The sequence below is a fragment of the Microcaecilia unicolor genome, chromosome 1, assembly GCF_901765095.1.
Source record: "Microcaecilia unicolor chromosome 1, aMicUni1.1, whole genome shotgun sequence".
NCBI classification, from domain to species: domain Eukaryota; kingdom Metazoa; phylum Chordata; class Amphibia; order Gymnophiona; family Siphonopidae; genus Microcaecilia; species Microcaecilia unicolor.
In genome coordinates, this window is record NC_044031.1 from 77083125 (window position 1) to 77110938 (window position 27814).

Consider the following 27814-nt stretch of genomic DNA (forward strand, 5'->3'; position numbering starts at 1 on the left):
TGTCATAAATGCTACCGAAATGGGAAGTAACGATACCAGATTGTTCAACAGGATACCATTAGTGTAGAACCTAAGAACAGGATAATTGATGCTCTAATTACCCATAATCACCAAAAGAATGATACCCTGATTGCTAAATAGGTTATCATTAGTGTAGAACCTAAGAAGGGGGTAAACTGGTGCCATGAGCACCAATGAATGTAGAGTGAGAAAAGTTGCTACACAGGTTGTCATAAATGGGAATGATGATACCGGATTGCTCAACAGGTTACCATTAGTGTAGAACCTAAGAATGGGGTTAACTGATGCTGTAAGTACCCGATGAATGTAGAGTGAGGAAAGTTGCTACACAGGTATTCATAAATGCGGCAGAGATGGTAAGGACAATAACAGATTGCTCAACAAGTTACCATTAGTGTAGAACTTAATAACTGGGTAACTGATGCTATAATTAGCTGATAAATGGAAAGCGATGAAAGCTGCTATATAGGTTGTCATGAATCATGCAAAATGTAGGAACATTGCTAGCATGAAGCGCATCTCACAGAACGCCAATCGCACTGGTTATCCTATACGCTGTACTTGTTAAACAGACTAGAATAAAGATTTATTTATTTATTACATTTATACCCCACATTTTCCCACCTATTTGCAGGCTCAATGTGGCTTAAATAGTACCATGAGGCGTTAGCCACCTCCGGTGATGAAACAAATACAAAGTGATGTTATGGTCGAATGAGATTCATGTGTTACAGACACATTAGGGAAACATAGAGAAGAAGAAGAGTTATATAATGTTCATTACGAGCTTTGGTTTCGTTGTGTTGCAGGGTTCAGGCACTTAAGTTGGGTCAGTAGGGTACGCCTCTTCGAACAGGTTGGTCTTTAGTGATTTCCAGAAGTTAAGGTGGTCATACGTTGTTTTCACGGCTTTCGGTAGTGCATTCCACAGTTGTGTGCTTATATAGGAGAAGCTGGATCCATAAATTGATTTGTACTTGAGTCCTTTGCAGCTAGGGTAGTGAAGATTTAAGTATGTTCGTGATGATCCGATTGTGTTTCTGGTTGGCAAGTCTATGAGGTCAGCCATATATCCCGGGGCTTCGCCATAGATAATTTTGTGGACCAGGGTGCAGATTTTGAAAGCAATACGTTCTTTGATTGGGAGCCAATGCAGTTTTTCTCAAAGGGGTTTGGCCCTTTTGAATCGCGATTTTCCAAATATAAGCCTGGCTACTGTGTTTTGAATGGTCTGTAGTTTCTTTATGAGTTGCACTTTGCATCCCGCATAAATTTCATTGCAGTAGTCAGCATGGCTTAGTACCATTGATTGTATCAGGTTGCGGAATGTTGCCCTCGGGAAGAATGGTTTCACGCGTTTGAGTTTCCACACTGACTGGAACATTTTCTTGACTGTATAGTTAACTTGGTGTAGATGCTGTTGGTACAGTGCTAACTGTAACCTCATCTGGAAGACCGAACAGCAATTTTTTTTTGCCTTTCCTAAGTGGTTGGCATAGAATATGCATCCTAACATCAGACTGAGGCAGGGTGGATTTAATGCTGTGGGATCCAGATAGCATGGGACCATGCGAAAGCTTACTATCCTATCCACTCTGGTGCATGCTCCAGCCCAGTTGAAGCCCCTATCCGAATAGACAGTATGATGAATATCGAGAGAAAAACGATTTACTATGAAGACTACAACGTTGATGTAATTGCATCCCCCACCAGAGAATTTTTTTAAGGAATAAAGCAAGCTTTTTAACTGGGGGAGGAAAGGGCTGTTACTGCAGTAGATAGGCATGATGTGCTTTTACCCTGGAAGAGCCAGTAATGAAGACCAGTTTGAATGCCTGAAACTTTATATTCTATTATAAATATGATACACCAGACATATCAAGCTCGAGAAGGTCATGAGCTGCCCACTACCATCTGTGTCATGCCTATAGCACACACGTGCAGATGAAAGAATTCTAGCGAAAGGGATGAACTCGCCCAGCAGAGAATGCCATCAATAAGTTTATCTCGGCGGGGCTGTCACACCATTTTTAACTTGTCTCCTTATGTGAGTGCAATCAAACAACTTAACCCCTTAATTTCTGTCAGGCTCCCCTGAAAGGCCTCAATGTGTATCCCATCCCAATATATGCATACCCTCAGCCTTGGAGGATGGGTCATATGTGCACTAATGCTGTACTGATGAAATTAACGACTGGAGAGTGGTTGACCTTTATCTTCTAGTAGCCGCTACTCGGAGAGCAGACAGGGTTGTAATTGGTATAATAATGCCCAAACTGCTTCCATCTGCTCCTTTCTAGTAATGCCTGCATAAACAGAATTGCCCAGGCCATGACTGTCAATGAATACAGTCTTCCAAATAAGAATTTGCTGTGTATCAGTAGAATTTGTAGATTTAATATAACAGGCATTGAGATTTCTGCACTTGTTCTATGAAGGGACTCATTGATGTGGTTGGCTTAAGATAAGAGCGTGGACATGAACTGGCTGAAATGACAAACTAATGTCCACTTTAGAAAAAAAGAATCATTAGTGATACAATGTTAGGCTAGAAGTTGTTCTTTGATAAATAGTCTGTGCTGTCAGGAGGAGTGGAAAGCAAGGAGATGATTATGTAACCCCTGAGACAGACATTGCGGGAAGAATGCATAAGGCATTATACCCTTGCTCTCAGAGCTAGAGGCTGAATTTTGTCGGTTTCTTGCCAGTTGGTTTAAATCCTGCTCATTATGCGTGACATATTAGAATTTTGTATTTACTGGCCAGTATAGTAAATCTTTCATGCCATCAGTATTAGATGCCGAATACATAGGTGTTTCTTAGCAATTCCTGCTTGTCAAAATCATCTATATATTTGAAAGAGGGGCCAGGAGCATTCCAATAATAGAGCCTAAATTTATTCATATAGCAGTGATATTCAGCCACTCTATGGATAAATGTAACTATATCTCTCAATGGCAGAAATAGCTGGAATAAGGATATATAAATAACAGTTACAGGGGTCCTTTTACTAAGGTGTGCCAAACAATGGGCTCTGCTAGTGTAGGCACGTGTTTTGGGCACTCGCAGATCCATTTTTCAGTGCACCTGTTTGAAAGGTCTTTTTTTATTTTTGCCGAAATCGACATGCGTCCATTTTGGATCTGAGACCTTATCGCCAGCCATTGACTTAGCGGTAAGGTCTCATGTGTTAACCATGCGGTAATCGTCTATGCACGTAGAATGACGATTACTGCCCAATTTCTGCCGTGCGCCAGAAAATGAAAATTCTTTTCTGGCACGTAGCGGACACACATGAAAAATAAAATTACCACAAGGGCCATGTCGTGGCCAGGCGGTAAGTCCAAATTGACGCACATTGGGCACATGTAGGCGCCTACGCAGCTTAATAAAAGGGACTCATAATTTGTCCATATATCTTTAGCATTGTATTTTAACCATAGTGGTTAGAGCACCGGTCTTGCAATCCAGAGGTGGCCAGTTCAAATCCCACTGTTGCTCCTTGTGATCTTGAGCAAGTCACTTAATCCTCCATTGCCTCAGGTACAAACTTAGATTGTGAGCCCTCCTGGGACAGAGAAATATCCAGAGTACCTGAATGTAACTCACCTTGAGCTACTACTGAAAAAGGTGTGAGCAAAATCTAAATAAATGAATAAGTGAAATATAAGGATATCTTTAAAAATCCACATAAAGATAGACAGATAATATCTATCTATCTTTATGCAGGTAAGCTGAAATTTCACCCTTTAGTTTCATTGTAGATTGAAGGTTCAGTTGATTTGATATACTGCGTATTTAAAGAGACCTTAACAGTTAATGGTATTTAAATAAAACAGAAAGGGGCAGGGCATCAATTGTACTAAAACACACAAGTAGACAATTCAATTGATACACAAGTTAAATGGGATAGGTATGATTACAGCTTATTTCAAGGGGAATTTATGGGATGGAAATCACAGTAGGAGGATAAAAACAATTCTCATTCATTGTTCAATTGCAGACCTTTCCTGGAAAGAAAAACTAAAAGGTAGTGCAGATAAGTGATTAATCATTCAGGACAGTCTGAAAAGCTGCAGAGAAATAGAAGGGTTAAAAAAGTGTGTTGAATTTGCTAAGAGAGGATTGTCTTAGGTAGAAACACAAGGAGTGGGAGCTAACACACTGAAACAGGAATTCCATGTACAGTTCAATAAACATGAAGGAAGGAGGAAATAGTAAGTATTGTTGCAATGACCTAAGGGTTCTGGCAGGAGAGTAGAGTATAAGGAGGTTTGACAGAAATGCCAGAGAATCTGAGGATTGAATCTTATGGCTGAGGCTGCTTCAAGGTTAGAGTTTTGGAATATAAGCAGGTTATAAACATTTGAAAGAAAGAAAGAAAGAAAAGAAGGAAGAAATTGAGCATCAGTTCTGAGTTTGCGTAAATATTGTTTTCAGATATTATGGGTCTGGTTTTGGCTTCAGGTGAGATACTGTGTTGATGATTTTATTACACGGCCTAACGAACAATGAGTAGTTCAAACCATAGTACTAAGTACAGAGCACTTTAAGTTAGTCTTGACAGCCTGTGGCAAAACATTTTTAAAAAATCTACAGTAAATATGAACTGAAGTTTGTCATTTATGTAACAGGTAGGGGGGGATGGGCCTGGGTCCACCTGCCTGAAGTGCACTGCACCCACTAAAAACTGCTCCAGGGACCTGCATACTGCTGTGATGGAGCTGGGTATGACATTTCAGGCAGGCATAGAGGCTAGAAAAAAAATAATTTTAATTTTTTTTGGGGGGGTGGGAGGGGTTGGTGACCACTGGGGAAGTAAGGGGAGGTGATCCCCGATTCCCTCCGGTGGTCCTCTGGTCATTTGGGGCACTTTTGGAGGCTTGGTCCTAAAAATAAATGAACCAAGTGAAGCCAGGCCAAGTGCTCGTCAAAGCCAGCCAAGTGCTCGTCAGAGCTGGCCTTCTTTTTTCCATTATCAGCCGAAGCCAGCCATCTCGTAACCACTCCCCCGTCCCACCTTCCATACCCTGCCGAAACGCCCCCTTGAACTTTGGCCAGCCCTGCGACGGAAAGCAGTTGATGCCGGCGAAAATCAGCTTTCGATTATACTGATTTCGCCGGCTTCAGGAGATGGCTGAATACTTAGCTTATGACCTGCATCACCATCCCCCAGAGTGAAGCAGAAGCTCTACAGTGTGGCCCAGAGGCAGCCAAGAGCACTCCTCGAAAAGACGTTTGACCTCTTAAAGACACACTTCAAGTACCTGGACAGATCATCTGGTGAGCTTCTCTACAACTTCTCCAAGGCCTGATATTTTCCTAGCTTGCTGCATGCTAAGCGGACTAGGCAGCCATGGGGTAGAACTCGAGTACTATATTTACACAAATGAAATCAATTTTGAGTACACTTTGGGAGTTATTTTTGAAACATTATTTGTGACTTCCATGTGGAAATACCAGCATTTAAACGTATATTGCATAAGTGTGTAGAAACTGATATCAGAAAGCCAGTATTTATATACAGAGATCCACACAATGTAGAGATTTCAAGGGGGGCAAGGCTTGAGAGGGACTAAAATGTGCATGCATATTCTCCATGTCACAAAGGGAATACATGTGTATGGGGGAAAAGTTCAATGTCCCAACCTAATCTTACCAACCTCCACTCCCAATTCTGTTCTGAATTAGATAACGACCCCATCATTGGTTTTACTTACCCCACCTCCCCATTCCCCCTCTACTCATCCCATCTTTCTCTTCTCCATCTCCCCTTTATTTTAGCCCTCCTTACCACTTTACTCCCAAATTATACTATCCTATCCTGTCTACCCTCTCTTACACTAATCATACCTTATCAAGATCAACTTATCATACACTATCAAGTTCAACTTATAATGTTTTGAAACTTCTATTATATGACTTTGTATTTCAAATTACTATGTAAGCCGCATTGCGCCTACATTGTGTGGGAAAGCGCGGGGTAGAAATGTAATAAATAATAATAATGTCGTCTTTCACACCTGCTCAATGGCTGCTTGTTTCAGCCAGATCTTTACATGATGGATTAAGGAAGTCATTCTTCTTCATCATACATAATTTATGTCCACCTCCAAAATGAAGTACCCAAAAGAAGCACAAGCAGCCTTCAGAAGTGCAAGTGTCACAACAAGGCTTTATTAGTAAGACCCGACACGTTCTATGTTTCGGCAAAACCATCTGTGTCAGGGGTCTGATGAAAAATATGATCCTTGAATGTGTTTTCAGCAGTGTCACTTTGGTGTATACCATACTGGATCCGTAATGAAGCGTTTATGCTGCTGTGTTATACCTAGTGCTGGTTCATGGTTTCTCCAGCTTTTGAGATTTTTTCATGACATTATAACAGACACATTCAAGGATCATATTTTTCATCAGACCCCTGATGCAGGCAGTTTCACCGAAACACAGACCATGTCGGGTCTTACTAATAAAGCCTTGCTGTGATACCCCTACTCCTGAAGGATCCTTGTGCTTCTTTCAACTACTTGCTTCTGCTTATGCACTTTCTGGACTCCCTTTCTTATATACACCTCCATAATGAAACCATGTTAAAATAGCAGCCTCACTGCTTTGTTGACAGCATTTGGACATGTAGGTTTGTAAAATGGTGCAGCTATGCATGGAAGCGGTGTCATTTCCACATGTAAGGACCAACACCTCCATGTGGAAACTGCCAGGTCCTTGCCTTTCATTTTTTTTAACATGTATATCTGTAAAATGGTTTCTCCTGCTGCATGTGCTGGCAAAATGCATGGGAAGTCCTGCAAATGCTTTACATAAGGATCTGCATTGGTCTTTGTATAGCTGTGCCTTTTTTTTTTTTAACCTTAAATATATCTTTCTCCACTTTATACCAGAGGTTGTCCAAAAGGAAGAGGTATTTGTCTATTTCTGTTTCATAATTTTCTCTGGCCTTTTCTATAATCTTGTGTATTCTTTTTAAACTAGTAGGCTGTCCATGCTCATCTATGTTCCCAGCATCATCTAGCTTGGCTTGAACATTTTATTCAGTTACTTCACTGACATGGCACAATAGAATCAGCCTTTGCTTTGCACTGGTAAAAATAAACCCCATTTCACCTTTTTTATATTTGCCTTCTTAGAACATCCTCTGCAGTGACTGTGAACCTTGGCGCTGTGCCAGAATTATTACTTTTTTTGCTAAAACAAAGATGGTGAAATTGCATTAGCTCCTTTCTCTGCTGGTACACAGTACCTGTTTTTGTTAATTATATATACAGCTGTGAGCTCTCTAAGCATAGGAAACTGGCTCCTAAAAGTCTAGAGCAGCAGGTGAAAGATACAAATTTCTTGCTTGTGAAGTTTTGTTAATTGCTCTTTCAGGCTTTATAATTCTCAGTTACTCACACAGTCTAGTTTCTCGCTTGAATTCCTTAAAATAATATAATTTTTACCTTTCATAAACTTTCTCAGAGAGAATGCTTTTTGCCTCTATACTGAACTAAACAGGCTTCAGAGCTAATTAAATATGTGTCCTCTGACAGCATAATGGACTGTATAGACTAATGATAGCTTTCCTCTGTCACCACACATCTGATGCTTTGAGTAAATGCACTGAGACTTTATTAACTGAAGCCCACTGAAGAATCCCAAGTTTTTCACCATTTCCTTCAAGATGTCAATGAGATCTACAAGATTTCACAGCAGCTCACAAGATTTTATTGTTCTGACCTCTCACTGGGCGTGATTGTTAGCTTAAATCAGAGAATAGAACATCACTATGAGAAGACTCAGAACTCATAAACCAAAATCTTTAATGCAGTAAACAATGAAAAATAACTTACTGTATAGATGTGCTGCACATGAGTTTTGCCTTGCAAACTAGGAGTCTGTTCACCACCAGCTCTCTCTTCATGCAAGAGAGAAGCTGAGAGTACTTCAATAACATGCTGAGAGTAATGTACATAAGTACATAAGTAATGCCACACTGGGAAAAGACCAAGGGTCCATCGAGCCCAGCATCCTATCCATGACAGCGGCCAATCCAGGCCAAGGGCACCTGGCAAGCTTCCCAAACGTACAAACATTCTATACATGTTATTCCTGGAATTGTGGATTTTTCCCAAGTCCATTTAGTAGCTGTTTATACTTTCACATTGGTAAAATCTTGATAGTCATAGTAGCATGAAAAGATCACACAACAGAATACAGCATAGGCAGTTTCAGTTCACAGATGAGATATGCTACAGACTAACTCTTACAGACACGATAGAGAGAGAAGGGGCAACTAGCCCAGCATGCACAGTGAACAAGACAAGCCAATAGAAAGAGTCCCATAAGACACAGGGAATAGTACATATGCTCTGAAAGAGCCTATCAAAGGGAACTACAGTATTAAAGTGATTTGTAGTTCAAAGGCATGACTCAATTCCCTGCCTCTATGCAAATGGGGGGCAGAATAATGTATATTAACCCATTAGTGCCTTATCTCACTCCATCTAGAATCTGCCCTCTCTCTCTCTCTCTCTCTCTCTTTATTCCACCAAGTCATTAGCACTTGTTCTTTATTTTTCTCCTCAACCTTTACCAGTATCTGCCCTCTGTCTCTCTCTTCACTTCCCACCCCATCCAGTATGTGCTCTATCCCATCCAACATCTGCTCTCCATCTCTTTTTTCCATCCTCTTCCCTCATCTCACTTTGCCTTTCCATCAGCCAGAAGGATCCTGACCTGCAACAATAAAGTAAAAACTAAAGGCCTGATATTCAAAAGAAGTTGAGCTCCTAATTTTATGCTCGTAAATTAGGCTTCTAAATTTGTGCCCTATTTTCAGCCAAACTTAAGGACTTACATTTTCAGTTGAAAATTCATTTTAATTTAGAAGCTTAAAAATTATGCCAGATTCATTTGCCTAGATTTCTAGCCTAATTTATGTGCCCAGTGATGAAAATCAGTGCTAAGCTGCTAACTTTTATCCCTGTTCTGAATCTGCCCCTGTTGCCACCCACTTTCTGTGCTCCTAACGTTAGGAACTTAGTGAAATTTTGAGTATAAATGTAGGCACTCAGCCCTAGTAAATTTTCAAAGAGGCCAAATTAGGAGTATATGCATCAATCCTTGGAACAGTGGGTCCTAAGTGTTGGGCCTCTGAGTTGCTGCAGGGTTCAAGACCCCACAGCTTTCCCGCCCCTTCTTCTGCACAGACTTCCATGCTTATTTTTCAATTCATCTTTGCTCCTTCAGCGACACTTATGCCTCTGGTGCCCCCCATTCCAAACTCCCAGCAGCACTAATGCCAGAACTGAATATGGTATACCCGGATGCCCAATAAGACAATTTATCTCTGCCTACAAACAGATCACATAAAAGTAGATGCACTCTTTCTGTACACCTAATTTTTATACATGTATGCAGTAGCACATTTTTATAAAGGCCCTTTTCTGCATGTACAATAATATTAACTTAGGGAAAAGGCTTTATAAATGTATCCCCTTTAAATATAAAAGAAAGGAATAATCAATTAAGCCAAGTCCAGAAGTGTCCAATATTTACCAAATTTTAGTCCATCAGCTGAAGAAGATCCAGTATGGAAAGTTAATCAGGTCAAATGTACCCAGATTATGGCAAAATAGTGGATAGGAGGTTACAGTAAGGTGAGAAATGAGATTTATAGTTCAATGGAAAGATGCAGTATTTCTGATAAGGCATTTTCTTTTCTGTTGTATTATGTGAACTTTACGAGGTATACAAAAGGCAGGCTCATTCATTGGAAAACCACAAAAATTCCATTTGTGCAAATGAGATCATTTTTAAAGGCAATCTAAAGTGTTTCTCAATAGACAGGTTTGAATTCAGATAAGAATTGTGTTTTCATATAATCCTCACTGATATGCAATATCACAGTCATATGCAGTAATACAACATGGATATTCTTTCACTTAGTATGAGTAAGGGCCCTGTTTACTAAGCTTATCTATAGGCACACTAGTGTTTTTAGCGAGCGCAAAACGCTAGAGACACCCATAGGAATATATGGGTATCTCTAGCATTTAGTGCATGCTAAAAACACTAGCACACCTTAGTAAACGGCCCTAAGTTTGGTTGCAAAACTACATATTACTAAGAACAGTCAGCAGTGTGTCTTGTTATAGAGAAGTATCACCACATGTACATTTGACAGATCCTGTAAAATGCACTCATTATGCTATTTATTTATTTATTAGGATTTATTTACCGCCTTTTTGAAGGAATTCACTCAAGGTGGTGTACAGTAAGAATAGATCAAACATGAGCAGGAGGCAATTAGAGCAGTAAAAATAATCAAACAACAATACAAAGTACGACATGCCACCTTATAATTGAAAGAGAAAACGCCTAGATTTCGACCCAAATCGGGAGATAGACGTTTATCTCACAAAAACGAATAAATCGGTATAATGGAAAGCCGATTTTGGACGTTTTCAACTGCACTCCATCGCGGAAGCGTACAAAGTTGACGGGGGCGTGTCGGAGGCGTGGCGAAGGTGGAACTGGGGCATGGTTATCGGCCAAGGAGAGATGGGCGCCTTTCGCCGATAATGGAAAAAAAGTATGCATTTGTAGCTAGAATTTAGGGCACTTTTCCTGGACCCTGTTTTTTCACGAATAAGGCCCCAAAAAGTGCTCTAAATGACCAGATTACCCCCAGAGGGAATCGGGGATGACCTCCCCTGACTCCCCCAGTGGTCACTAACCCCCTCCCACCACAAAAAATGATGTTTCACAACTTTTTATTTTCACCCTCAAATGTCATATCCACCTCCCTGGCAGCAGTATGCAGGTCCCTGGAGCAGTTGTTAGGGGGTGCAGTGGACTTCAGGCAGGTGGACCCAGGCCCATCCACCCCTACCTGTTACAATTGTGCTGCTTAATGCTTAGTCATCCACCCACCCCCACAAACCCACTGTACCCACATGTAGGTGCCCCCCTTCACCCCTTAGGGCTATAGTAATGGTGTAGACTTGTGGGCAGTGGGTTTTGAGGGGGATTTGGGGGGCTCAACACACAAGGGAAGGGTGCTATGCACCTGGGAGCTCTTTTACCTTTTTTTTGGTTTTTGTAAAAGTGCCCCCTAGGGTGCCCGGTTGGTGTCCTGGCATGTGAGGGGGACCAGTGCACTACGAATCCTGGCCCCTTCCACGAACAAATGCCTTGGATTTATTCGTTTTTGAGCTGGGCGCTTTCATTTTCCATTATCACTGAAAAACAAAAACGCCCAGCTCACAAATTGTCGAATAAAACATGGACGTCTATTTTTTTTCGAAAATATGGTTCGGTCCGCCCCTTCACGGACCCGTTCTCGGAGATAAACGCCCATGGAGATAGACGTTTTCGTTCAATTATGCCCCTCATGCTATACTACTATTATCAATCACACACGTTTTTAAGGATATGCATGTTAAAAATGTCATTTTGTTCTCTTTGTTTGATTCCCAAGTCATTTCATTTACAGTATTCTGGTGTTTATTTTGTTTTTCGATGGGAGAAAACATTATTTATTTATTTTTATTCATTTATTTATTGCATTTGTATCCCACATTTTCCCACCTATTTGCAGCAGGGGCGTAGCCAGCCTTCCGTGGGGGAGGGGTCCAGAGCCCGGGGGGAGGGGGCACATTTTAGCCCTCCCCCCGGCGCCGCCCCCCCACCGCCGACATTGCCGCCCCCCCTCCCGCCGCGAACCCGCCGTCGCTGCAGCCTACCTTTACTTTTGCTGGCGGGGGATCCCACTCCCCGCCAGCCGACGTCTTCTTCTCAGTCGCTTCCTGCTCTTCAATTTGTTTGCTGACGTCCTGCACATACAATTACGTGCAGGACGTCAGCAAACAAATTGAAGAGCAGGAAGTACTGAGAAGACGTCGGCTGGCGGGGAGTGGGATCCCCCGCCAGCAAAAGTAAAGGTAGGCGGCAGCGGAGGCGGGTTCGCCGGGAGGGGGGTCCTGGGGTGAATCTGCAGGGGCCCAGGCCCCCTCAGGCCCCACGCAGGCTCAATGTGGTTTACAATACATCATGGGTAGTGGAAATATAATAGAAAATAGACATTTAGTGTTACAGAAAATTTTTGGCAACATGATAATGATAAGACATGATAGTAGTATGACAAGCAGATATTATAAGACATTTCTAACTATGTGTGGAGGAGTTATGTATATTCACATTGGTTGTTCTTTGTGGTAAGCCTTGTTAAAGAGATGGGTCTTCAATAGTTTGCGGAATTTCATTAGTTCGTAGATCCTTTTTAAGTTGCGCGGCAGTGCGTTCCATAACTGTGTGCTTAAGTAGGTGAAGTTTGGCGCGTGCATTAATTTGTATTTTAGACCTTTGCAGTTAGGGAAGTGCAGATGAAGGAATGTGCGGGATGATCTTTTGGCATTCCTGGGTGGTAAGTCTATTAGATCTGACATGTAGGCTGGTGCATCTCCATGAATGATTTTGTGAACTAGGGAGCAAATTTTGAACATCATGCGTTCTTTGAGTGGGAGTCAGTGTAGTTTTTCTCGTAGGGGCTTAGCACTTTCATATTTTGTTTTGCCAAATAGGGTTTTATTTTGTTTTTCTATGGGACGCTAACATTAAGGCTTTTCATTTACTTTAAGTGTAACCAGAGTTTCACCCGGGTTAACTCTGGACCCAGGTCACAGAGGAACACACTCACAGTGCTTCCACACAACAGCTTCTGTTCATTCTCAGGCCATGCGTATCCACACTTTTTCCCATTCTCTTTTTCAGTCGAGCTGAGATGGGTAATGGTCCGAAACAACATTTGGGGTCTTTGGTAGACACTTATCTAATTTCAGGTTCCATTCAACTGTTCAGTCCAGGAACTATGTGATGCTCCAGGAAGTTTAATAATAACTTGAATTTTTATTTCCAACTTCAACAACTGGCAAACACTTCTTTCAGTGCTCCTCAACACAATCATTGAAATTGATGCTTCTGTAACTCAAGGTCAGACTTCAGTCACTGTGGGGGGACATCATTCCCCTAGACCTTTCAGGAATATTTGCAAGGAGCAGTTCCTTCCCATGGCTATACATATAGGCACAACCTCTCTGTCTATCCTGCAGCCAGATGTAACCCCAGGACTGATTTCTCCTCAAGGTGCACTTTGTTACCACCAGGTCTGAAGCTTTTATAGCTGTCTTTCTTTTGTGGGTATTACCTCGCAAGCAGCACCCCAGCTGTGGGCAGACCTTGTCGTACCCCGAATCCCACCTACAGGCCAGACTCCAATCTACCCGAAGCTCTGGCTCCTTCACCGGCTATTGTGAACTTGATAGAAACTGTCCCTTACATCTAGCCAAACTAGAGTTGGCACTTCAGGCCCTCCCTTTATTCTTCTGCAGGTCACCTGGCAGGGGGCTTGTAAGCAACTCAAGACCTAAGGCAACCAAGGACACTTTCCCACTCTAATTCTGCTCTTTTATTTTCTCCCAAACTCCTTCCAAGTTGTAAATCTACAAATCAAGGGCACTATTCTGCATTTTATTCCATACACACTCCCATGAGCTGGAACATTCTCCCACCCGGGACCTCCTAGTCACTCTCCATCAGGCTTACCCTTTTCAATAATTCCCAACCTAACCAGAGGTTATATAAGCTTTATGAAATTTGCAGGCAGGCAGTAGTAGTAGAGGCAGCAGCACCCCAAGGCTACCAAGGGCAGGGCAAAGTGGCACTTAGAGGAGGGAATTGAGGGGGTCTTAGCAACACGGGCTTACCAAATGCTAAATCGGGACTACTGCCTGCCCAACGTGGCCGCTGGCATTAGCTCCACCCTGGGCATTCGCCATTTCTGGGGGAAAATGAAAACCCTTGGAAATGGCTTGTGCTGTGGTAATCTGGCGGTAATTGGGCATCGCTGTACAGTGCCCAGTTACTGCCGGTTTACCACAGGAGCCCTTATCGCCACCTCAATGGGTGGTGGTAAGAGCTCTGTACCGCATGGCCATACGGTAAAAGTTCTCTTACCACATGGCAACATTTGTCTGGGAGCTTTTTATCCGCTGCAGTAAAAAGGTCCCTGGCACATGGGAAAAACGGCCCCTGCCTAGTGCAGGGCCCTTTTTCCCGTAGCTTGGTAAAAGGACCAATCAGTAAATGGCACTCAAAATTCCATGTCCATCAAAATCAGCATTAAGTGTGATTCTATAATGGGTGCATGCACTTTATAGCATCACACATAGCTGCAGATCCATGCCTAACTGTTGGACATGGGACTTACTGCTGCTAAAAGCAGGTGTAGTTGCTGGCGCCTAACTTAGGCACAAATCAACCTAATTCTATAATTCTACGTGCAACTTGTGGGAATACCTCCAACATGCCACTGGCCACATCTCCTTTCCATATACATGCTATAAAAGTTGTGAGTGGATCTTTATAGAAGAGCGTGCAGCAAGATGCGTGCACAGCTGACAAAGTCAATTAACTGCATTAATTGTTTGTTAGCAGCCAATTATTGCTAGCTAAGGGCTCGTTAATCAATTCAGTTGTACGCATCTTGGCCGCATGTTCAAAATTCATCACAAAACTTTTGGCACTATATTTAGGTTCTGGGGAAGAGTGCATAAACACCCCATGATACAACAAGAAGGGTAAAGAGAACAAAAAGTAGCATGCTAGCCACATGAGACACACACAGGTCATGGATAGCACACTTCTCAGTGAATTATTTAATTTGCAGGTAAAATTATTGCTCCTACTTAACCTAGATGTTTTTGACATCTCAAGCTCCCACAGAATTTTAGGATTATAGCTAAGGGCAGAATCTCATCTTCCTTGCATTTCTGGGCATGGTGAGTATGGAGTGATAGTGTCTCTGTGAATGCAGTAGGTCTGGTCCATTTTGATTGTCCCCTCCTATTTCTATACTGCCTGCTCTCTATTACTTCTCTGTCCTGTCCATTAATTGTAGTTCTTTTCTATCTGTAATATGACTATTTATCTATGACATTTATACCCCACATTATCCCAAGCAATCTTGGTTCAATGTGGCTTACAATCAAAGAAAAGAATTAAACAATTATACAGAGAAAGTCAAAACTGCACTAACAATACATTAAATACAAAGTAAGCAGAGAAAGAAATTGTTTAGAGAGATAATACACAAGGCAAAAGGTAAAGGGCGCAGGAGATGTGTAGAATCTGGCAACAAAACTGAGGATGTCTTTTACTAAGGCACGCTCACGTTTTTAGCGTGCAATAAAATTATGGGCGCACTAAATGTTAGAGACACCCATAGGAATGCATTGGTGTCTCTAACATTTAGCACGCCTACAATTTTAGCGCACACCAAAAACGTGAGCTCGCCTTAGTAAAAGACCCTCTGAATTAAGTTAAAGGATATTTTCTCTTAGAAACAGAGGTAAGATTTCAGAGCCTTGTGAAATTTCAAGTAATCTTGCTGACTCCTAATGGCCACTGGCAGAGAGCTTCACCACTTGGCACCCTGATAGGTAAAATTGGCAGAATGAACTGATCTGTAAAGCACTTTCTTGCAGTTCAGGAAATGTAATCTCAGGTAGTTCTTTGCACCAGGCGAGGCATTGCACAGAGGAAGTTTAAACAATGGTTGCATATAATCTGGTGCTGTACTGTATAATATTTAAAAGATGAAACACAGAGTTTAAATATAATCCTTGCTTTTATGGGAAGCCAATGCATTTTAAGTAATAAAGGGGAGGCCCTATCAAAACGCTATGCTTGGAATACTACTACTACTATTTAGCATTTCTATAGCGCTACAAGGCATACGCAGCGCTGCACAAACATAGAAGAAAGACAGTCCCTGCTCAAAGAGCTTACAATCTAATAGACAAAAAATAAATAAAGTAAGCAAATCAAATCAATTAATGTGAATGGGAAGGAAGAGAGGAGGGTAGGTGGAGGCGAGTGGTTACAAGTGGTTACGAGTCAAAAGCAATGTTAAAGAGGTGGGCTTTCAGTCTAGATTTAAAGGTGGCCAAGGATGGGGCAAGACGTAGGGGCTCAGGAAGTTTATTCCAGGCGTAGGGTGCAGCGAGACAGAAGGCGCGAAGTCTGGAGTTGGCAGTAGTGGAGAAGGGAACAGATAAGAAGGATTTATCCATGGAGCGGAGTGCACGGGAAGGGGTGTAGGGAAGGACGAGTGTGGAGAGATACTGGGGAGCAGCAGAGTGAGTACATTTATAGGTTAGTAGAAGAAGTTTGAACAGGATGCGAAAACGGAGAGGGAGCCAGTGAAGGGTCTTGAGGAGAGGGGTGGTATGAGTAAAGCGACCCTGGCGGAAGATGAGACGGGCAGCAGAGTTTTGAACCGACTGGAGAGGGGAGAGGTGACTAAGTGGGAGGCCAGCAAAAGCAGATTGCAGTAGTCTAAATGAGAGGTGACAAGGGTGTGGATGAGGGTTTTGGTAGAGTGCTCGGAAAGAAAGGGGCGGACTTTACGGATGTTGTAAAGAAAGAAACGACAGGTCTTGGCAATCTGCTGGATATGAGCAGAGAAGGAGAGAGAAGAGTCAAAGATGACCCCAAGGTTTCGAGCTGAGGAGACAGGGAGAATGAGAGAGCCATCAACAGAAATAGAAAACGGGGGGAGCGGGGAGGTGGGTTTGGGGGGGAAAATGAGAAGCTCGGTTTTGGTCATATTTAATTTCAGGTGGCGTTGAGACATCCAGACAGCAATGTCAGACAAGCACGCTGAAACTTTGGTTTGGATGCAAGGTGAGATATCTGGGGTAGAAAGGTAGATTTGGGAGTCATCAGCATAGAGATGGTAGGAAAAGCCATGGGATGAGATTAATAAACCAAGGGAAGAAGTGTAGATAGAAAAGAGGAGGGGACCAAGAACAGAACCCTGAGGTATGCTGACAGGCAGAGGGATAGAAGTAGAAGAGGATCCACCAGAGTGAACACTAAAGGTGCAGAGGGAGAGGTAGGAAGAGAACCAGGAAAGGACAGAGCCCTGGAATCCAAGTGAGAACAGGGTATCGAGAAGTATGCTGTGATCGACAGTGTCAAAAGCAGCGGAAAGATCAAGAAGAATGAGGATGGAATATTGACCTCTGGATTTAGCCAGTAATAGGTCATTGGAGACTTTAGTAAGCACAGTTTCGGTTGAGTGGAGAGGGCGAAAACCGGATTGTAGTGGGTCAAGAATAGCATGTGAGGAGAGAAAATCAAGGCAGCGGCGGTGAACAGCACGCTCAAGTAATTTGAAGAGAAAAGGAAGGAGGGAGATGGGTCGGTAATTAGAGGGACAAGTAGGGTCGAGTGAAGGCTTCTTAAGGAGAGTTGTGACCACAGCATGTTTAAAGGCAGCAGGGACAGTCGCAGTGGAAAGTGAGAGGTTGAGAATGTGACAGATAAAAGGAATAAGAGAAGGAGAGATGGCATTAAGAAGATGGGTGGGAATGGGATCAGAGGAACAGGTGGTACATTTTGAGGAAGAAAGGAGAAGTGTAGTTTCCTCAATAGTAACTTCAGGAAAGAAGGAAAGGGAATGAGGGGAAGGAGAGAGAGGAGAACGGACTAGTGGAGGGAGAGGTGGTGAGGTAGAGAAAGCAAGGTTTATCTTTTGAACCTTGTTGTGAAAGAATTCAGCAAGGGTCTGAGGAGATAATGAAGGTGGAGTTGGGGGAGGGGGCACCTTGAGGAGAGAGTTCAATGTGGTGAAGAGAAGTCGAGGATTAGAGCCAAGAGAGTTGGTCAGTTGGATATAATAATCCTGTTTGGCACGTAAAAGAGCAGATTGGAAGGAGGTCAGCATGAACTTAAAGTGTAAGAAATCAGCAAGGGCCCGAGATTTCCGCCAGAGGCGTTCGGCGGAGCGGGTACTACAGAAGATATCTGAGATTCAAAAGTTGGATGCCAATTTGTAATTACCCTTAATATCTTTAGATTAGTTTCCAAAGGATAAGAAGCTTGATCAATGGTGAAACTGCTATACGGGCTATGATCAAATGATTAGTAATTACCATGAATTCATTTTTTTTTCTATTTAATTTCAACTTAAACTCAGAGATCATTAAATCAAGCCCCTCTCTAGTCTTAGGTAGATTTCCATGTAGACCATTGTTAAATGGAATGAAGATGGTGACATCATCAGCATAAATGAAGGAGTGAAACCCCGCCATTTCTAATCTATTAGCCAAAGAGGCCATCATAACATTGAATAGGATGGGAGATAAAGGTGATCCTTGAGGCACACCACAGTCAGGGAACCATAGCTGTGAAAGAGAGCCTGACATTTGTACCTGATAAGATCTTAACTTTAGAAAATCCTGGAACCATGCAGGGAATTTCCCGCATAAACCAAAGTGTTCTAATAGATCGACTACATCGAAAGCGCTGGACATGTCAAATTGCATCATTAAAAATGTACTACCCAAACCGACTTCTTCTCTAAAGTTCAATACTAAGGTAGAGAGGACTGTTTCAGTACTATAACAGGGTCTGACTGCAATTTATGTAGGAGGGAAAAGGAAGATATGAAATCTATTAGTTGAATTGCCACTATACCCTCCATAACATTGAACAAAAGTGGAATAGAAGCAACTGGTCTAAAATTTGTTACATCATTTGCAGATACCAGGGTGCTTTTAGGAATAGGGGTGAGTATAATAGAACCCTTCTCCACGGGAAGAAGACCACAAGATGACATGTAGGACATATGCGATTGGAGGAGACCAACAAATGAACTGGGAGCACTCTTTAGTAAGTGACTAGGACAGGCGTCCAAAGCACACTGTGAGAAGGAATACTTTAAAAGAAAGGATTTAACTATATCATGCTAGAGAACAGAAAAAATGGACCAGAATCTATCTGCAACGTCATCATAATAATTAGATAATACACTGTCTGACAGTGCAGACTGACACTTAGACTTGTTAAGAACTTCCCTGATTTTAATTATTTTATTGTGTAAACCACTCTGCCTTTCTGAAGGGCGGTATATCAAAAATTTGAATAAACATAAACATAGAAAGTACAATCAGCTTTCCTTTTCACATTCAGGCTGTTACAGGGGATACAACCAAACAGAGAATAACACAAATTGGTTAATAAGGGTGCCATATTCTCACTAAATGACTTTAATTCCTCTCTTTCTACAGTAGCTATGTGAATGGAATAGGCTCCCATAGACTAATACCCTGGACTGTTCCCCTCCTCTTGCCCCCATTCCTCTTGCCTGGAGACAGAGGTGAAGGCTGTGGAAGAGCCAGGAATTGTGTGGAAGGTGAGGTGTGATTATGCAGTGCACATAGTAGGTGGGCTATAATAAGCATCCCTCCACCACTTATATTAAATTTGTGCCCTCCAAGTATATTTACTATTAGCCAAAGTAAATTAATTCTACTCATTCTGTTCTCTCTCACATTTGTTTCTTTGGTTTCTCTAAACAGACTCAAAGTTGCTTAAAATATCAATATCAAAACATAGTTAGGTATTCATCTTTAAAAAATATCACGCTTAATGCATATTAAACTATCACAATTGATAAAATACAATAAATGCAATAATATATCAAATACGATCCCTATCCCCATCTCAGTCCCAACTTCCTCTTTCACAGAAGCAAATAAAATCATTTCAACATTACCGAGGACAGTGTCAACATCTCATACACTCTGGGGGAAAATGGAAAGAAGTGGGAAACTACAGGCCGGTCAGCCCCATGTCGGTGGTAGGAAAAATAATGGAGTCGCTGCTGAAAGAAAATATAATTATCTTTACAGAAACTAACGGGTTACAGGATCCGAGGCAACATGGCTTTACTAAAGGAAAACCCTGTCAAATGAGTCTGATTGACTTCTTTGACTTGGTGACCAAAGAACTGGATAAAGGACATGCAGTAGATGTAATCTACATAGATTTCAGCAAAGCCTTTGGTACACTCCCTCACAGAAGTTAGTCTCTCAATAATTAAACAGCTCCTGGAGGACTACTTCTGAAAAATCTACTGGCATCTTACTAAAGAGAGACAGTGGGTAATCGCAATGCGCTGTTATAATGAAAAGATGGCACCCACTATTTGACTTTTATATAGAAAGCCGACCTGTGAACCTGCAAGTAAAAACTAACTCCTGAATAAGCTGAGAGGGATGAACTTGTGACCTAAAGTAGTGAACTGTATTGGAAACAGGTTGACTAACATGCAGCAGAGGATGATGGTAGATGGAATCCACTTGGTGGAAAGGAAGGTGAGCAGTGGAGTGCCTCAGGGGTCGGTGCTTGGGCCGATTCTGTTTAATATATTTGTGAGAGACATTGCTGAAGGTTTAGAAAGAAAAGTTTGCCTTTTTGCAGATGACACGAAAATAGCCAATAGAGTGGCTACCCAAGAAGAGTAGAATCTATGAGAAGAAATCTCCAAAAATCAGAAGAATGGTCAATTAAAATTTGATATTATATCTAATGATAGAACTATAGGAATCATTTCAAAGAAACAATACAAATGGATCCTATTTTTTAGAAAACAATAACTAATGTAGTAATGTTTCCAAAACATATTTAAAAAATGTTGAAGGGAATATGATTGGTTTGAGGGAAAAGTCCTCAGTGGCTCTCTTTCCTCCGATCTGGAGCATATAGAGAAACCTCACAATAACACCAACATCATTGGTCATAAAAACCCTCTTCTTTACCAATTTTGTCGCTTAGCAACAGCAAGAAAGCACACTCTGAACTGCAGCCTATTCATCCCCTGAGTCCCCCCTTTAACCAAATCACTTCAAACTACACAATAACCTAAGCAACGGCAGATAGCGTCTGTATGCTGGGTTTGGTGGCTGTAGCTCTTCGGGGCTGAAGGAGTTTGGACATGGACAAACACATGCATCTACTTTATGTATAGAAATGTAATGACAAGAAGTGCAGATTGATGCACTTGGGGTGCAGAAATAAAAAGAGATGTACCAGATAAGAGGGGAGAAACTGGAGAGGGACCTTGAGGTGATGGTTTCGGAGGATCTCAAGGTGACAAAACAATATGTCAAATCAAAGGCCATAGGCAGAAGCATGCTAGGCTGCATAGAGAGGGGTATAACCAGCAGAAGAAAGGAGGTGTTGATGCCCCTGTAAAAGTCGTTGGTGATGCCCCACTTGGAGTATTGTGTTGTGTTCAGTTTTGGAGGCCATATCTTGCTAAGGATGTAAAAAGACGAAGCAGTTCAAAGAAAAGCAACAAAAATGTTATGGGATTTGTGTAGCAAGACGCATGAGGAGAGACTTACCTGCTTATTTTCAAAGGAGATGGCTGGCCATCTTCCGACACAAATCGGGAGATGGCCGGCCATCTCCTAAACCCAGCCAAATCGGTATAATCGAAAGCCGATTTTGGCCGGCTTCAACTGCTTTCCGTCGCAGAGCCGGCCAAAGTTAAAGGGGGCGTGTCAACAGGGTACGGAAGGCAAGACGGGGGCGTGGTTACGAGATGGCCGGCTTTGGCCGATAATGGAAAAAAAGAAGGCCGGCTCTGATGAGCACTTGGCCGGATTGACTTGGCCCATTTATTTTTAGGACCAAGCCTCAAAAAAGTGCCCCAATTGACCAGATGACCACCAGAGGGAATCGGGGATGACCTCCCCTTACTCCCCCAGTGGTCACCAACCCCCTCCCACCCCAAAAAAAAACATTTAAACTTTTTGTGCCAGCCTCAAATGTCATATCCAGCTCCCTGACAGTACTATACAGGTCCCTGAAGCAATTTTTAGTGGGTGCAGTGCACTTCAGGCAGGCGGACCCAGGCCCATTCCCCCCTACCTGTTACACTTGTGATGGTAAATGGGAGCCCTCCACCCCCCCCCCAAAACCCACTGTACTCACATGTAGGTGCCCCCTTCATCCCTAAGGGCTATGGTAGTGGTGTACAGTTGTGGGGAGTGGGTTTTGGGGGGGATTTGGGGGGCTCATCACACAAGGTAAGGGAGGTATGCACCTGGGAGCAATTTTTTAAGTCCACTGCAGTGCCCCCTAGGGTGCCCGGTTGGTGTCCTGGCATGTGAGGGGGGCCAGTGCACTACAAATGCTGGCTCCTCCCACGGCCAAATGGATTGGATTTAGCCGGGTTTGAGATGGCCGCCATTAGTTTCCATTATCGCCGGAAACCGATAGCGGCCATCTTGTTTTGATAATGCAGTTGGGTATGCCTCTTTACGGGGCCGGCCATATAGATGGCTGGCCCCGTTCGATTATGCCCCTTCAGAGATGGGAAGGCAGTAGATTCCAGAGATGGGAAGGCAGTAGAACTAGAGGACATGAATTGAGGTTGAAGGGAGGCCAACTCAGGAATAATGTCAGGAAGTATTTTTTCACTGAGAGGGTGGTAGATACCTGGAATGCCCTCCCATGGGAGGTGGTGGAGATGAAAACAGTAATGAAATTCAAAAATGCATGGGATAAACACAAAGGAATCCTATTTAGAAGGAATAGATCCAAAAAACCCTAGTGGAAATTAGGTGGCAACACTGGTAATTGGGAAGCAAAGTCAGTGCTGGGTATACTTCTATGGTCTGTGCCCTGATCATGAGTGGACAGATTCTGCTACGGAAGTTGGAGTACAAGGCCAGTGCTGGGCAGCTTCTACGGCCTGTGCCCTGATTGTGGCTGAATAGATTTAGATGGGTTGGAATGGAGCTTTTCAGGGGCTAAGAACACACAGGAAATACCTCTACGTGAGAAGGTTCAAACAGGGAAAGGTAGAGGCTGAACAAAGGCGAATCCACCACAACGTTGTATATCAAATTTTTTTAAAGCAGATATTGAAGGACCCAACACAGCCCGTGATTCGGTGTATTACACCGCCTACATCAGGGGTCAAATAAATAGTTTGTCTGGGGTCTGCAGCAGTGGTTTATTTGCGCATGTCCTTTAATCATTCTGAAAGTTTCCTTTTTCTGATATATGCAGAGTTGGACATAAGTCTTTTTGGATGAACTATTTATTTGACCCCTGATGTAGGCGGTGTAATATGCTGAAACACGGAACATGTCGGGTCCTTCAATATCTGCATTAATAAAGTTTGATATACAACGTCTCCAGTGGTGGATTTGGCTTTGTTCAACCTCTACTTTTCCCTGTTTGACTTTTCAGGGGCTTCCATGACAACTTCTGAAGTTTGAGAACAAGTACCATGCCGGGCAGACTTCTATGGTTTATGCCCTGAAAATGGCAAGGACAAATCAATATCAGGTATACATATGAAGTATCACATCATACCTTATGTAATGAATTTATCTTGTTGGGCAGACCAGATGGACCGTACAGATCTTTATCTGCCGTTATCTACCATGTTACTATGTTACTATTGGTAAGACCAATTAGGTGCTTTGAGGCAGGCAGTAGGTGCCTATTCTACTAGTGCTCCATTACAGAACACTAGTGTAATCCAGTATCAACACATTTAGGGGTCCAATTACCAAGTGATGGTAAAAGGACCCTTGCAGTGGTGTCAGTGTAGGGGTTTGCCACATGCCGAGACCTTCTTTTACCGCCACCGCTAAAAGGATTTTTTTTAAAATGGAAATAGCAGTGCGGTAAATGTAACACTTGCCACGTAGCCATTTCTGGGGGAGTCCTTACCAACTCATATTTGGAAGGCAGTAAGGGCTCCCATGCTAACCTGGCGGTAACCATGTGCTGCCTGATTACCGCTAGGTAAGCCCCCAGCACTAAAAAAATTTAAAATAATGCCATGCAGTAGGAGTTAGCACTAAAGCTGGTCTCCCGCGGTAGCCCAGCGGTAGGACCAAATCATTGCATGCCAAGCCCACAGTAGCCCTACCATGGCTTGGTAAAAGGGCCACTTAACATTTAAGCACTTATATGCCAGCTATAAAGACACATCTAAGGGGTGAATTCTATAAATTGCACCTAAAATAATCGGCACATTCTATAAGCAGCACATAAAGTTAGGTGCAGTTTATAGAATAGCATGTAAGTGCAGGGGTCTTGCATAGATTTAGGCATGTCCATTTGCACCAAAACAATAATGTGGTACAAATGCCCCCACCTAAATTTATGTGCTGAACCTCCTTATTCTATAATGGCACATGTAGCTCAAATCCATGCCCATGCTCTGCCCCAAAATGCCCATGACCCTCCCACTTCTGTGCCCCTTTTTCTAGACATGCATAAAATTTACGCATGTACATGTTAACTGATTTCAATTTGCAGCAACAATTGCTTGTTAAAAAGCCAATTATTGGCACTAATTGGCTCATTATTCAATTAAATTGGGTACATGCCCAAATTTGCATGCTCAAACTTTGGCAACTTTTATAGAATCAGGGAGTAAGTGTGGCAGGTATGCATTCAACTTATGGTATTCTGTAAGTTACACAAGTGGAAACTTCACTTATGTCCTGCCCATGCTCTGCCCCCGTCTATGCCCCCCATTTAAATATGCTGTATGGGGCCCTTTTACTACGGTCTGTAGGCGCCTATGCGCATCCAGTGCGCATCAATTTAAAACGTGTGTCAATTTGGAACTACCACCTGGCTACCTACCGCGTGTCCTGGGTGGTAATTCCATTTTTTACATGCATCCAAAAATATATACTTTGTACCGTGTGGCGCTAATCAGGCAATAATTGGCAGTGTATAAGCGCCGACAATTACCGCCCGGTTAATATGTGAGACCTTACCGCTAAGTCAGTGGGTGGCAGTAAGGTCTCAGGCCCAACATGGACAGATGTCAATTTTTATTTTGCCGCATGTCAATTTTCGGCCCCCAAAAAAGGTCTTTTTTGCAGGTGTGCTGAAAAATGGACCTGCGTGCCTTCAATAAATGCACTTACAACAGCACAGACCATTTTTCAGTGCACTTTAGTAAAAGGACCCCTATCAGGGGCATTTTCGAAAGAGAAGGGCGCCCACCTTTCGACACAAATCGGGAGATGGGCGTCCTTCTCTCAGGGTCACCCAAATCGGCATAATTAAAAGCCAATTTTGGCCGACCTCAACTGCTTTCTGTCACAGGGACGACCAAAGTACACGGGGGCATGTCGGAGGCGTACCGAAGGCGGGACGGGGGCATGCTCGGCCGATAATGGAAAAAAGAAGGGCGGCCCTGATGAGCATTTGGCCGACTTTACTTGGTCCCTTTTTTCCTTGCGACCAAGTCTCAAAAAGGTGCCCAAACTGACCAGATGACCACCGGAGGGAATTGGGGATGACCTCCACATTCCCACAGTGATCACCAACCCCCTCCCACCCAAAAAAACAATTTAAAAAACATTTTTCCAGCCTCTATGCCAGCCTCAAATGTCATACCCAGCTCCATCACAGCAGTATGCAGGTCCCTGGAGTAGTTTTTAGTGGGTGCAGTGTACTTCAGGCAGGTGGACCCAGGCCCATCCCCCCTACCTGTTACACTTGTGGTGGTAAATGTGAGCCCTCCAAAACCCACCAGAAACCCACTGTACCCACATATAGGTGCCCCCCTTCATTCCTAAGGGCTATGGTAGTGGTGTACAGTTGTGGGAGTGGGTTTTGAGGGGGCTCAGCACACAAGGTAAGGGAGCTATGCACCTGGGAGCAATGTGTGAAGTCCACTGCAGTGCCCCTAGGGTGCCCAGTTGGTGTCCTGGCATGTGAGGGGGACCAGTGCACTACAAATTCTGGCTCCTCCCACGACCAAAGGGCTTGTATTTGGTAGTTTTTGAGATGGGCGTCCTCGATTTCCATTATCTGCGAAAACCGAGGTCGCCCATCTCTAAGGTCGATCATCTCAACATTTAGGTCACTCATCTCTTAGGTCAACCTAAATGTTGAGATTTGGGCATCCCCGATTGTATTATCGAAACAAAAGATGGACGCCCATCTTGTTTTGATAATATGGGATGCCCCGCCCTTTCGCAGCACCGTCCTTAGAGATGGGCGCCCTTAGAGATGGTTGTTCCCGTTTGATTATCCCCCTCCACGTAAGTTAAGCAAGTATTTGCCAAATAGCACTTCGGCATCATTCTAGCATGTGCTAAGCTTTAGCAAAAAGGGGCCCTTTTAAATTGTAAGCATCCCTGGGACTGGAAAATACAAACTGTATCTGAATGCAACTCACCTTGAGCTACAACTAATAAAGGCATAAGCTAAATCCAAAATTCATTTCCTTCTTCTTTCCCCCTTTCTCTTCTGAGGGGCAATTTGTGCATTTTTTTACAAATGGACCCCACGTGTGAAACAGTGTTCTAAAGCCTAAAATGGCAGCATTTTTTCACATTTTTGTCATTTTACAAAATTTTATGCATAGTCCCCCATCTGTGACAAAAAAATGCAGTTTAGTACATCATCTGCCAAGATAGATGAAAGTTTTTCAAGTCTCCTGTCACTGGTAATTGATGATGGAGCACGGCAATGATGCACAGCAGTATGTCAGAGGGTAGATAGAGAGCACAACAATAACAAAAAAACAAAATCCAATTTATTGTAATCTGGAAGGAAATGGGAAAGTGTTGTACATTGCTGGCTGGTTCCCAGTCTGTGGCTAATGTGCTTTTAGATATGAATATGTCAATTACAGTTTTCTCAAAAAACGAAATTGCCCTTAATTTGTTGTCGACTAATTAGATTATGGGTATGACTGATTGCCAAATCTTAACTAAATAGTGCATTTAATGGTACAAGTATGGACATGCTGTTTTGTGCTGAAACACTAAATTCCTTCTTCAAATCAATCAGAAAGCATCTTTTCACTAAATATAATATGAAACACACCTTTCATTGTCTCTTGGGTTTCTTGCATTCAGTGCAGTTTGTTTTGTTTCTCAAAGCATTTATTTTTCATTCAGTGCAACAGTGTGTTTTTCTGTATAACAATCTGTCCTGCTGTTGAAAATAATGTCTCTATGTCTCCTTAAAATTAATGTTTTAGCCAGAAGCGGAGCCAGGTTGATGACGCGGGGGGTGTGAGAGCGGACTTCCGCCGGCGCTGGCGCAGATTTTCAATGCAACACATTGAGAAAAAAATAGGCACCGGAGCAGGCAGAACTTCATTTGGGGGAGCGGCCACTCCCCTGGCACCCCCCCTGGCTACGCCACTGGTTCTAGCAGTACGTAAACACCATCTCTATATCATCTTTGCCGCTATCATGCATTATTTAGGGGCCCTTTTACTACGCCGCGTAGGTGCCCACGTGCGCCCAATGCATGCCAAATTGGAGTTACCGCCTGGTTTCCGCATGGCCCTTGCGGTAATTTCAATTTTCTGATGTGCAGCAGCTGCACGTGTCAAGTGGAATTTGACGTGCATAGACCATTACCGCCCAGTTACCACGTGAGACCTTACCGTTAGGTCAATGGCTCGCTGTAAGGTCTCAGACCCAAAATGGGCGAGTGGCAATTTTCATTTTACCGCACGTCCATTATCGGGGGAAAAAAGGCATTTTTTTGTAGGTGCACTAAAAACTAATTCTGCGTGTGCCCAAAACACGAGTCTACACTACCGCAGGCCATTTTTTCAGCGCACCTTAGTAAAAGGACCCCTTACTGATGCTATTAACTTACCCCTGAAATATGGCATTCTGCCCTTAGCTGTTCTCCATGTCCTCCACCTGTCCTCCATGAAATTTATAAGAATAAATTATTCCTATGCACCAGAGCCTAGAACAAGCTGCACAGCAGGTTCACTGTATAGAAAAAGTATGGAATCCAATTAAAGCAAAACTTAAATGACCTCATAGCTGGAGTGAGCTTTGAAGGCAGCTTCAGAAGTTGGGAAGTAAGACCAATGCTGGGCAGAGTTCTACAGTAAATGGGGAAAAAACACCAATCAGAA